The sequence below is a fragment of the Ictidomys tridecemlineatus genome, chromosome 10 (genome assembly GCF_052094955.1).
Source record: "Ictidomys tridecemlineatus isolate mIctTri1 chromosome 10, mIctTri1.hap1, whole genome shotgun sequence".
NCBI classification, from domain to species: domain Eukaryota; kingdom Metazoa; phylum Chordata; class Mammalia; order Rodentia; family Sciuridae; genus Ictidomys; species Ictidomys tridecemlineatus.
In genome coordinates, this window is record NC_135486.1 from 62959864 (window position 1) to 62971879 (window position 12016).

Below are 12016 nucleotides of genomic sequence, written 5' to 3' on the forward strand. Positions count from 1 at the left end.
TGGTCAAACTGAAAGCTGGTAAGACTGCAATAACCGTGGTGAGGCTTGGTGCCTGGTGCGGGGAGCTGGGCTGGCCCTGCGCAGCACCTCACTGGGGCAGGGGGCAGGTCTGGAGAGCTCACCTGGACTGTAGTGGGCTCCCCGAGGAGAGAGAACAGGGGCTGGAGGCATAAGCCCCCAGCAGGAGGGGAATGTAGGCCTCCATATTACAGCTGCTGCCCCTTATAGTCCAGTTTTGAAAGACAGAAATACAATTTCCCTCCAGGTCCAGGCTGGCTTAATCCAATTCAGTCCTAGCAGTGTGTATCCTCAGGGAGAAATCTATCCTGATGGCTTGGTCATTACACTGGCTGCTGTGGTCTAATGGGCCAGTCCTGGAAGTGGGCCTCAGCCATGGACTGGAGTCCATACAGACTTGGTTATTGCCCATGATGAGGCTGAAGTGGTCCTTCCCTCAATCCTTGAGTCTTTCCAGGTTCCCTGAAAGTTTTAGCACCACCACTATCTCACAACGTACCAATTCCAGGCATGTTTTCAGGCTTTGAGTTAACACCATCGAGTGCATCTGCATTTCAGAAATCAGCTGCCTTTTTATTTCATTTGTATAATAGTGAGATCTCATGGGCTAGCAATATTGTACAGAGAGCTCTCTTGTGAATTCTTATTCTGCAACCACTACTTAGCTGTGGTCTTTTGAGCAAGTTACTCACCCTCTCTGTGCATCTGGCTCCATGTTTCTAAAATGGGAATGATTGTAACCTATCTTATAGACTTAGTATGAGGCCTATAAGAAACATTTCGTGTAAGATGCTCAGCACAGTAAATACATTCCAGGGGACTGATTTTTTTTTCTCATTTATAGATTTCTATTGCTCTATTGGGATAAAGTCAGGGAAAAGAAGTCAACGGGAACAGTGACACTATAAATGTTATCATTGTTGTCACAATGTTGAGGCAAGCCCAACCACAATTTCAAACAGTCTCCTCACTTGTCAAAAAACAGAAGGTGTTGGTTCTGACGTCACCTAATTTTTACCTCTTCTGAGGACTTTGGTGCCTCTACGACTGACCTGCTCTTGCCATGTGTCCCCTTTAATTAGGGGCCAGCTACCTTCAACTGAAATCACTCTGTCCACATTCACAGGACAGCAAGGCCACGTTTAGAGCTCAGCCAACCCTGGCAGCCTGGCGCTGGCTGTCAACACCCAGACTCTGGGGCCTCTTCGCAGTTTGCCCATCACAATCTACAGATCTTCTCTCCACGGAGTCTGTTCTTTTGTAAGAAGACGGAACACTCCTTTTTCTTCCTCTTCATTCTTGAACCACTTCCTACTTGCCGTAAACACTTAGGCTTCCCTCCTCCACTCCAGGAGACATTGTCCAGGAGATTCGCACACAAACCACAGGGTGCGGAGGGAAACTGATGGTCCCAGGAACCTACGCTGAGCGCCTCCGGCACTTCCCACGATGGCTGCAGCTTCTGTGGGCCAGTCAGGCATTCCCTGTGCAGGCAGCACGGGAAAGGTGGCAGGCAAGATGCCGGCCGCTGTTCAGGGGTGGGAGACAGGGACTTCCTCTTGAGGACCTGAGGTGTTCCAGGGCTGGACCTTCCAGGAAACTGAGGCAGCACAAAGACCTCCCTTCCACCCAGATTCTTGCGATCAAGTCAGAAAGATTTCAGACATGTCACTCAGAGTATCAGGCATGAGTTTATTAGCAGGAATCGGAAAGGGGACAAGGGGACACTCTGAAAGGAGAGAGTGGGTCCTCTCAGGAGAGGACTGTGTGCCTCTCTGCACTCCAGTTTTATTGGGGGTTCCAGGGAGGTTTCCAGAGAGTCCTGCCCAGGTTCATCTCTTGGCTTTTGTCTGACAGTAGGCTGACATCAGACTTTCAAGTCCCCACTGCCATGGCAACTCAAGGTCACCCTGGCTCATGCTGACTGGTTCTAATTGGAACCTCTTCTTACAGTTTTCATGATGGGGGAAGTTATTCTTATCTCCCTGAATTCTGGAATGTGATCCATGTAAGGGGCACAAAAGTCTGCCTTCAGGGTAATTTGGGTTCCTCTTTTCAGGATCATTTCAGACCTGCATTTCTCTGGTAGATAACAGGTAGTTTGCTTAAACCAGACAGGGCCACAGGTAAGCTGCTTTTTAAAAGAAAAAGCACGTGAAGTTCAGCACAGTGGGCCCAGTTTTTAGAATTATTCCCTTAACCTCATGTTCCCACCACTTCTGTCTGCCTGTCCCCATCAAAGGAGACAGGCAGTGCCAAGACCCCACCAGCAGTGCAAGCCCAGAGAAAGGGTATGTGTGTGCTCCCCACTGGTACCAGGTGTAAACTTGTGCCTGCTGGGTGCATTTCCTGTTTTAAAGTTCTCCTTTTCTTTAATTAAGCTTCTGGAAGCTTCTCTCACATACACATCAGCCTCTCTCCTGATCTCTTAGAGCCCCAGGGCTCTGTGTACAATGTGCCCCATGACTTGATCTCTTTTAATTCTCACAAGAAATCTATGCAACAGATATTATGCTCATTCCAGAGAGGAGGAGCCAGAGGCTCAGAGAGGTGCAGGAGCTTGACCTAAATTATTCAGCTTCTAAGTAGAGGCTCCAGATTAGGAATGCAGGTGGGCCTTCTGTGCTGGATCACACTGCTGTCCTGTGTAATCTCATTGGGATACAGAGGGAACTTCAGAGAGGGAGATGGCCTATTGATTTATTAGATTGGCAAACACTGGAAAGCCCAGTGATGTCCAGAATGAGGAGGGCTGGGGAAAGTACCTCGCCACCCCACAGAGGTATGATGATGATATTCATTCCTCTGGATGTCGTTGGTTCATCTGTCCCAGATCCAGAGAGGAATTTGAATATTTCAAACCAGTGCTGTTCAAACTGCTATCAAGATCCACTAGCAAGTCAGGAAGTCTACTTAGTAGGTCTCTGTTGGTGTTTTGCTAAAAAAGTAAAATAAAATCTAAGAGAAGACAGAGTATTTGAACTTCCACTTGGAGTTCTGATTTTTGTGTGAGGGAATGTCTTCTTTATTCAAGCTCAGCTGTGCTGGGATTTTTGTTCCTTTGCAGCTGAAAGCGTCCTGGCTGACTCACGAGAAGTGTGAACTGGGTGATATTTCTGGAGAACAAATCTGAGTGCATGTATCACAAATTGAACCAAACGTACTTGGAAATGAAATGTCACTTCTAGGCATGTATCTCAGCAAGAGATGAAGGGGTGGACCGTGTACACAGACATTCATGCAATCAATACTTTAATAGCAAAAATTTAGAATCAACCTAAATAGCTAGCAATAAGGATTAAGTAAACCACATCTTATTTTAAATTGTATATAATGGAATGCTACGCAAACAGTAAAATAATGAGACCTAGACAGTGGCGAATTGTTCACCATGTTTTAGCCCAAAAGACTCAAATAGGAAATGAGTCATGCAGCTGAGTTAAAATGAAAGACTAAGGTGCCTGTGATTTTTGTAACCACTAACTTATAATTGAGAGAAGCAAGATTGTCCCTAGATAGAAGACCATGTGGTGAAAGGCTGTAGGCACAGGATGTTCATTCACATGGTCTCAGGATTCCCGAGGGTGAGGAGGGGCCTTCAGGAGGAATCCAGCAGATGCCACTTTCACAGAGATCATGCTTTGCATCCCCAACAGCGGGGTAAACACACAATGAGCCTCCTCATGTATAGGGCCAACATCACTATTTCAATCAGCTTTTTCTCTGCTGTGACTAAAAGACCCAACTGGAACAACTTTAGAGGAGGAGAAGTTTACTTGAGGGTTCACGGTTTCAGAGTACTCAGTCCACTGACAGCTGGCTTTATTCCTCAAGTGTCAGATGAGGCAGAATAGCACGACAGAAGAAGGTGGTGGAGGAAGTGCCTCACATGATGATCGGAAAGAGCAACTCCACGCTCCAGATACAAACATGCACCCCAAAGCACGCCACCAAAGCCACCTTATGCCGCCATACCCCCCTGCCTTCGTCACCACCAGTTACTCCCATCAGGTGATTGATTCATTGATTGGGTTGAGGCTCTCACAACCCAATCACTTCTCCTCTGAACCTTCTTGCATTGTCTCACATGTGAGCTTTTGAGGGACACCTCACATTCAGACCATAACAATCACGTAAATTGTATTATTGCCAGAGATTTAACCAGAATATAGTAAAAAAGAAACAGACAAATCCAGATTGAAGGGCACTCCCTAAGATAATAGGCTTGGATTTTTAAAAATGTCTGTATTACAAAAGATACACACACACATAGACAAAGGCGGGACAGAATATTCTAGAACAGTGCTGTCCAGTAGAAATATAATGTAAGAAATAAAATCACAAAGCTCTGAGACAGGTGAAATTAATCTTAATAATGCATTTTAGCCCAATATTTTCAACATGTTATCTCTTCAATGTGAAACCAATATAAAGAATTCATTTAAATAAGATCACTTACATTCTTTTTCATTTTTTTCTCAGTCTTTAATGCAATCAGTTTGAACTGGTCACATTCCAAGTACTCAGTAGCCAAAGGTGGATGGAGTCAGGCCACACAGTTCCAGATTAAATAGATCTAAAGAGATCAAACAAAATGTATGATCCCATTTTGGAATCAGTAGCTGTAAGCAAGGCTTTGAGGGTGAATGCTGGGGGGGCTGGGGGGTGGGATTCTGAATACAGACCATCCTTTAGAGATTGTAGCATCAGCGTTAGGGTCCTTGATGACAGGAATCAAAGGCTTATAAGCCACATATTCAAGTCTTGCCTCCCCGGGTGATGGCATTTGGAGACGAGGCCTCTGGGAGGTCCAGAGGAGGTCACAAGGGTGGCCCTGATGTGTTCTTGCAAGAGGAAGAGACATGGGAGCCTCTCCCACTGGCTCTCTCCCTACCATGTGAGGACACAGCAGGACAGGTCACCTGCACACCAGGAATCGGCCTCGTCAGGGACCCATCACCTAACACTTGGATGTTGGGTTTCCAGATCTGTAAGGCCACCAGTCCACAGCCATCCCACGTGGCATCCTGCACAGGCTGACGGGAAAATGACAGTGCAGATCTTACCAGCAAGAGTGTTGCCAGGACTCTTAAGCCATCCTCCACTCACGAAAGCACTTGGAAGGATGGTCGTGACATCTGTGACTGACTTTCCAATGGCTTGGCACATTATAGGGAAGAAGATGAGAGGTAGTAAAGAGAAACAGAGAAACAGAGAGATGGAGCTCCCGAAGCCACTGCTAATAATCGCTGCATCTCGGGAAAGCATGTTCAGATATTTTTACATAATGGAATAATGTTTCTTATTTTTTTCCAAAGTGGAAAATTTTAAAATAAAAACTTGGAGGATAATGCTGGTGCTGTGGGTCAGTGGCAGTGCTTGACTAGCATATGTGAGCCTCTGGGTTCCATCCTTAGCACCACCTTAAAAATAAACAAGTAAAATAAAGGCATGCTTTCCATTTACAACTACAAAAAAAATTATTAAAACAAATTTTGGGGGAGGAAAACAGTAAATTTGTTGGAGAGGAAAAAAACAGATTCCAATAATGACAAAAATATTTTATATTTATAGTTTACCGTATATATTTTCACATATATTAATTTGGTTCTTTCAAAAATCCATGGGAGTAGAGAGAAATTATGTTTTATTTTTATTTTATTGTCAGCAAAAACACTTCTTCCGTGCCTAACCATGGGCCAGGCACAGTGTATAAATCAACTCTTAATTTCCACTAGAACAGCAGAAGGCAGATACCATCTCTCCTAGCCACAGAGGCTCTGGAAGGGTGGCAATGGCTAAAGGCAATAGGTGGTAGAGCTAGGACTTGAATGCAACTCTGTCTGACTTTGAGGCCTGGCTGAGCTCATTCCTCTATTGGCATCCTCTTTGTGATTCTTTTTTATAGATGGAAGCCCAGAGACATTAACTAATTTATACAGTCACACAGCTACTCAGATGTCAAAGACAGAATTCCAATCGGGACTTTGGGCTCTTATCTCACAGCCCCTTCCTCACAGCACTTGAGTTACCTATGAGTTGGCCCTTCCTGCGGAGCACCGTTATGTACTGAGAACAGGTTCAGGGCTATCCTAGTGGCTCTTAGGATAAGCAGTCTTGGCTCTCAGCACAGGAAATCAGTCACATTTTTGGAAAGGAGCCAAGGAAAGGCCCAAGCCCAGAGCAGGCTTCCTGGGGCAGAGCTCTGCAAATAATATCACAGCCATGGTGACCAAGTCACTTGATGCTCTGATGAAGAGTCATGAGCTGGAGGCCATGTGATGGGACTGGCAGCTCCAGATCAGCAGCCATCATGGGCACAGATTCCTCTGGATGGCAGGCGGGATTCCACCACAATGGCCATTCCCGGCAAGCCAGGGAGCAGGTCCGGCTACAGATAAACAAACAAACAAACAAACAAATAAATACTATTTGGGGTTTTATTTAATTTTAAATAACATTTACATTTTTTAGTGAAAGTTAAAAAGTTCATTTAATTTCAGCTGTCAGATGGGGGACCACATGCTTTAAGAAGGGAAAATGGACAAGAAGGGAACAGCAACTGCAACAGGAATTCAAGGGCACTGTGAGTGCTGCCTGGGCACAGCTCAGTGCACGAGGACTTCTGATGCAGGCTCAGTAAGTAGAGTCCCTTCAAGGACCCCTCTTCCCCAGGAGGTTCCAACAAGTGTCCACCAGATGGCTGTGAAGCTGAGAAGGTGCCCTACCAAATTTCCATCCTGAAATGCCTGACCAGCCATCCCTGGGTCTGTAGGTGCAATCTGCATAGCACTTGCAGCCTCAGCAGTGCGCCAGGGGCACACAGGTGACCATAAGGCCCTCACTCTGACCACGGCAAGCCTGTGCTGTGGTTCCCTCTGCCTTTGTTCCAATAGCCCCCCTCTGAGACTTTTCAGTGACCGGCCATCTGGACCCCGTGTCTAGGAACAGTCGGCATTATTGCCGCGTGCTCATGAGCAGGACACAGATTTAACCAGAGATCTGTGGAGCGGAAGAATGAGGATGTGGCTGCTGGCGGGAGCTAAAAATAGACACCAAACCACAAGCAGGTGGTCCCAGAGGTGAAGGTCTGGGCAAGAGGCCAAGAGCAGTCCTGCAGAGAGCCTGGCCTAGGTGGGTCTGACCTCAGATATTCCCTGCAGAACCCTGTTCTCGTCCTGTTAGGCAGTCAACTCTACCTGAGCTCTTTATCTAGATTTGTCCAGAAGGGACCCAACAGGAAGATAGCAACCTTCATCAGCAAAGGAATTTCCAGAAACCCTTCCAAATATATTCTCCAGGGTGGGTGGCCAACCAGTGTCTTTTCTGCTTCTGACTCTAATCTCCATCCATGGGGTGTGTGTGTGTGCGTGTGTGTGTGTGTGTGTGTGTGTGTGTGTTTTCCCTGCTAAGCCCTAAGAAAAACTCAATTTGCATACTTAAGAGCTTATAAAAAGGAAGTTCATCCACGTGGGCTAGTGAATCTGCAGCCCAGAAGAGTCATATTCTCTCCCTGGGTACCCCACATGCCCCAAGGTGGTTGGCCAGACCCCCAAACTGAAAGAAGCTTGTGAGGCCCAAACTCAGAACAGAGCAAGCTGGAGGCGTTTGCCCAGTCAGTCTGACAAAGGCTGGGACCATGTCTTGTGACTCTCCTTATCAGAAGGGTGAAAGGTGCGCTGGTCCCTGCTCACTTCCTGGGCAGCTGTCTCCTGCATGTCTTAATCTTGCTGCTCAGCAGGTCCTTGCAGCTGGACACTCACTAAATGCAAAGGCCCCAGCTCTCCAGCTGATGGGAAGATTCAGAAAAAGATATCAAGGTAGTTGTAGAGCTGATTACAATGATTACAATGCAAACTATTCTGAGCTCACAAGCAAGGGGTGGCCCTTGAGGGCTGCAAAAGACTTAGAGATCTCAAGACTCAAAGTCAGGCATAAGGGCTAAGTTGGGAAAACAGCCTCCCCATCCCCTTTCAGTGGTTTATAGCAGCTGGTGAGCTGCAGGGGAGGCCAAGGTGAGAAATCAATCCCTCTGCGACCAGAGCCGTGCTCTTCCAGACTCAACCAGTAACACCCGAGGGGCTTATGACCTGCAGACCCTCATCCCCACCTGGATCCAGCAAACCTGGATCTCTGTGGTGAGAATCTGTGCTTTGGACTCTCTCATCAGGCAAGCTGGAGAAACAGGCCATGAGCTTGACCACCAGCCAAAGCACCAGTTCCGGATTTCATTGGCAACTTGAAGGCAGCATTCAGGCAGAACCATATGCATTCATTCATGATTGCTGTTAACAGTCTGCCTTAGATGATTTGAACAGTCACAGTCTATGGTACACACACACACACACACACACACACACACACACACACACAGACACTACACACAACTCCCCCACACAGGGGTGGAGAGTGCCCCACTGCTTTTAACCTAGTTTTTAGCAACTAATCTCATTGTTATGTGCCTTATCTAATCTGATAATAATTACTAAGAGAAAAACCTGCACAGTAGGTATTTTTTATTTTAACTTTTTTAAGTTGTAGATGGACACAATACCTCCATTTTATTTATTTATTTTTATGTGATGCTGAGGATTGAACCCAGTGCCTCCCATGTACTAGGTGAGTGCTCTACTGCTGAGCCACAACCCCAGCCCCAGTAGGTAATTTTTTAATCCCTATTTCATGGCTGAAGAAATTGAGATCCTGCAAGCTTCACTTACTTGCTCAAGGTCACAGAACCAGTACTTGCTGCTATGGGTTTAATTGAATTCCCAAAAAGTTATATTGGTGACCTAATCTCCAGGACCTCAGAACATGATCTTATTTAGGGAAAAGGTCTTTACAGGGGTAATCTAGTTAAAATTCAGTCTTCAAAAGTGGTTCCCAACCAATATGACCAGTGTCCTTATTTAAAGGGAAAGGTTGAGCACAGAGGTGCACTCAGGAAGAAGAGCACAGGAAGGTGAAGGCAGAGATGGGGTTGGGATGGGGTGGAGCAGGATGCATTTGTAGCCAAGCAATGCCCAAGATGGTGAGAGAGCCACCAGACCAAGGGATAGGCCTGGGACAGATTGTCCCCCATTCCCTGCTCAGAAAGAGTCATCTTGCCAACACTCTGGTCTTAGACTTCCAGCCTCCAGACTGTGAGGAAGTTTCTGTAAATTAAAACACCCTGGGGAACTAAAATATTGCCCAACATGAGAGTCAAAAGCAACATGTCCATGTCTGAGTTCAGGGGATATTCTGTGTCACAGCCATCACGGTAAACTCAGGTGTAGGGGGCGGGGAGCACTTGAGCCAATGACCACCCCACAGGTCCACGACGGTTCTGCACAAAGAGCAGGAGTGCCCAGAGGAGGGAGTGTGATGGGCCCAAGGGTGTACCTCATGTGCCCCAGTCGAGCCCACCTTGAGGAGGGCTCCTGGATCTTGCCATACCATGTGCATGGAAGAGCTGTCCCTCCCAGGTACTGCATAGTCCTGGCCACCTTCTCTCTCCTTTTGACAGGTCATGCAGTCTCCCAGGGCCTCAGTTACTTCAGCTTTGAATTAAGACATAGTACCTTCTTACCTCCATGCAGGGCCGCGCACCGGATGTGGCAAGGTACCCTTATCAGGTTTATATCCCCGGGGTGGGGTGGCTTGATGTTAGGGCAGTGGTTTCCAAACCAGTTTCAGTGCAGGAAGTTTTTGACTAGTGCAGATTTCAGGGTCCCTCTCTCAGAGACTGCTTCAGTAGTCTGTATGCTGGCACAGGAAATAGACTGGGAAAAAATGCTCTCCATGATTCTGAAGGGCTGCCAGGTTGGACAGCTGACCGCTTGTGTTCAAAACCAGCCCAAAGCAATCTGGAGGTGCTGTTACTTAACTTGTAAGGTACTGAGTTAGAGTTGACATCAGAGGCAGGTGTTAGGCACATGGCCATGCAGAGGCTCACTCCTCACAACTAACACTCTTGGTATGAGAAAAATGACCTTGTGTAGATTATATGTGTGCACACATAGGCACACACATACATGTGCAAGGGCAGGATCTGAGGTATCGATAAATGTTTCTTTTTTTTGTTTGTTGCAAGTCCTTTCAGACATTGAAGTTACTCTATCACTGAGCTACATCCCCAGCCCTTTTTATTTTATTTTTTAAATTTTGAGTCAGAGTTTTACTAAGTTGCCCGGGTTGGCCTTGAACTTGTAATCCTCCTGCCTCAGCCTCCCAAGTTGCTGTGATCACAGGCATGTACCATCACTGGACTGGGGTCCAGTAAAGGGTCCTTTTGCTGGATCTGGATAGAAACCATGAATAGGCAAGTGCAGCTCCCTGCACATTAGCAGCTCTGAGCTGTAGTGTCTGGCAGCTCTCAGCATGGCAAAACTCTCCCAAAGCTGAAGCCAGCAGCTCCTATAGCTCTTCATGGCTTCCCACCACTGTGGCTGCTAGCTGCCCTCAGCATCACCAGCCCTGGCTGCTGACTGTGGCACTGCAAGTGCCAACGTCCTTGAGTATCACCAGCTTTCAATGCAACGTGCTTGGCCTGCTCTACCCAAGATAGATGTCACCAGTAGGTGAGATAACAGCCACCTGAGAGCAGCTCTGCTGCAGCACAGGAGAAACAGCCTGCACACTGTCCAGATAAGGGAAGGTGGCTGTCTGTATGGACAAAAAGGTGGGCTCACGCATGCGTGGTGTCCTGAGGCTAACAGACTTTCTGCCTAGTCCTGGGGAGGAGGGACTCTTGCAGACCTGACCGCAGTCAGCACTGTGGAAGAGCAGCAGAGAGGCAGGTCATCCAGAGAGGCTGTAGGAGGAGCCATCTGTGATGGACCCACCACTAAATCTGACTCTGCCTGGGGCATCCAATGTAGTCATTGCCAATTGGGAGGCATAGTGGGGCAGTGATGTTAGGGCAGTGGTTTTCAAACCATCTGGGGCAGCCACAGATGTCGAAGATGGAAGAATGAGAAGGACCACTTGGCGAGCATGGTGCCTGTCTTTTTTTATTTTTTATTTTGTCTCACATATACATGTGCCCATACACACAAACACACATGCACATTACTAACAAAGCCAAAAAGTCATGCTACCAAGGAGTCTGGAAATTAGCATAGACAAAGGCCAGGAAAGAGAATCCAGGAGACTGGGGCATTGCTGGAGGGGGCTGCAGTTCTGTCTGGTGGGACAGAACCTGCTGTTTGCAGTCAGAGCATGATTAAAAACAAACATCCATGTGCAGGAGCCCACAGAACTGAGGCCCTGGGCACAAGGAGGCTGGCAGTGGGAGGGTGGCAGTGGGAGGAGTATGAAAGCAGAAACCGAGACAAAGGTGTAGGAAGACTTTTGTCACTGTGAAATGATAGCCCAGGCTGCTGGCCACACGGAAGCGTTGTGGGCACAGAGAAGAGGGTCTGATAAAGAGCCATGAGTAGTCCTGTGTGAAAGGGAACCTAGGGGAGTCAGGTTAGACTCCAGATCCTCAGGGGCAAGGCAGGCTAAGTCAGGCTGGAACCAGGTGGGAAAGCCCAGAGTTGGAAGCCAGTTAGTGCCTGAAGCAGAGCAGGAAGCAAGGGCAAGGGCAGGATCTGAGGCATAGATAATTGTCGGACATTTGTTCAAATATGCTCTGTGTGGCAAGGAGCTTACACGTTCTGGCAGGACTGGCTGCATAATTAGTGGGGCACAGTACAAAATGAAAATGTGGGCTTCCTCGCTCAAGAATTATTCAGAATTTCAAGAAGCAACAGTAGAACAGTAAGCCTGTGTCCTGTGCACTATTCAGTCCACCGCCTAGAAGGGGGCCCTGTGTTGGGGCTCAGGAGAAGGAAAATGGAGCAGAGGCTACCGAAGCCATGCGATGCTGAGGTTCTTTAATTTTAGCAGCTAAAAATATCCCAAGATTTTGTAGATGGTATAACATGGTCCAGACAAAGCAGGCCAAGAGTGCCAGAGCAGAGGTCCCCAAGGCTCATGTCAAACTTAACTGCCAGATCATGGAGATGTGCCT